This window comes from Penaeus japonicus, unplaced genomic scaffold (assembly GCF_977035675.1).
Source record: "Penaeus japonicus unplaced genomic scaffold, GWHDUDI00000001_assembly GWHDUDI00000040, whole genome shotgun sequence".
Classification (NCBI taxonomy): Eukaryota; Metazoa; Arthropoda; class Malacostraca; order Decapoda; family Penaeidae; genus Penaeus; species Penaeus japonicus.
In genome coordinates this window covers 19508963-19510188 of record NW_028234442.1, presented here as the reverse complement: position 1 = coordinate 19510188, position 1226 = coordinate 19508963, and the positions used below count along the sequence as shown (strand labels likewise).

General features: G+C 40.0%; 1 long non-coding RNA gene across 1 annotated transcript in view; it reads right to left on the bottom strand.

Moving 5' to 3' along the window:
• LOC122250628 (uncharacterized) overlaps window positions 1–574 on the bottom strand; it is a 985-nt gene extending 411 nt beyond the window's left edge. The window contains exons 1-2 of the long non-coding RNA XR_006222957.2: window positions 335–574; window positions 63–195 (exon numbers count right to left, since the gene is read on the bottom strand). This is a non-coding gene — a long non-coding RNA (uncharacterized LOC122250628). The remainder of the gene's footprint in view (window positions 1–62; window positions 196–334) is intronic.
• Between the last annotated feature and the right edge of the window lie 652 nt (window positions 575–1226).

Sequence of the window (1226 nt, the reverse complement as noted above, 5' to 3'; positions counted from 1 at the left end):
ACTTATATATATATACACAGACACACAGAGCGAGAAACCAAGTGAAGTAAACACCTACTTACTCGACCTACTGCGCCCCCGTCACTTCTTTTGTCTTTCTGCTGTACTGGTAGTGATGGAATCCTATTGGCTCAGCCTTAGGAGCCATGGAAACCAAGGTAACCATGAGGAGAACAGCCAACAAAATCGCCACATCTAAGAAAACGTTTTTCATCTTCGTTTACATTTCGAGAGAACTACTGGTTAACTAGTGTAGGTTTTGTGATTTCATTGAGCAATTAATACAGACAATAACCATTAAAAAACGTTCAGATACGAATGGTAAAGAACTTACATCTGTTGAAATACATCCTTTCCTGTCAATAGGTGAGTGCCGACTGCGATAAGCTGGCACTAACCCATGTGGAGACTCCTCATATATATTTATAAACTTCCCAAGTCATGTTTGAATAACACGCAGTTCAGAGTGTGGGAGGTTCTGTCACTTTGGTCTTAAAGGACACGAAAATGAGTCATGTTTGAATAATTTGAATGATATAAACATATATCGTTGCTGCTTTATGTGAAATGAACACAGATTGCTGTCCTGTTCATAGACTTTGGAAATTCTTGGTATGGTCTTTGTTTATATGACTTAACGACATGTGGTCTTATTCATGTGTACGTGTGCTAAAAGGAAATATTTATAGAAGCTCTTTCCGTTTTCAGATATTCCTCATTCCGTTTGTGGTTATGAATATTCATATTTTTGCTCTCTCTCGTTCTCTATTATTCGCTTTATCTCTCTCTCTCTCTCTCTTTATCTCTCTCTGCACACACACACATACACACATACACGCATACACACATACACGCACACACACACACACAAACACAGAAACACACACACACAAACACAATACACACACAAACACAAAACATCACACATTTCCTTCATTCACCCAACCAAAAATAGACCAGATATCCTCTCCTCAACATCTTCTCCATGCAATAACAAATAGCAATTCCTAGAATAATCAACATAACCCAGACGACTTTAACAACAACGACCACCGTAGACCCATCTATCCTTCTGTTTACAACCGCGATGACTGCTTGATGGGGAAAACAGTGAGCAATTTGTCGGACATCAGTGTGCGCAGAATATAGGCTCCGTTCTAGTCGATATTGGCGAGCTCGATGAAGAGTCGCAAATGTAAACAAACGCTGGCTCGATGGCACCGCGC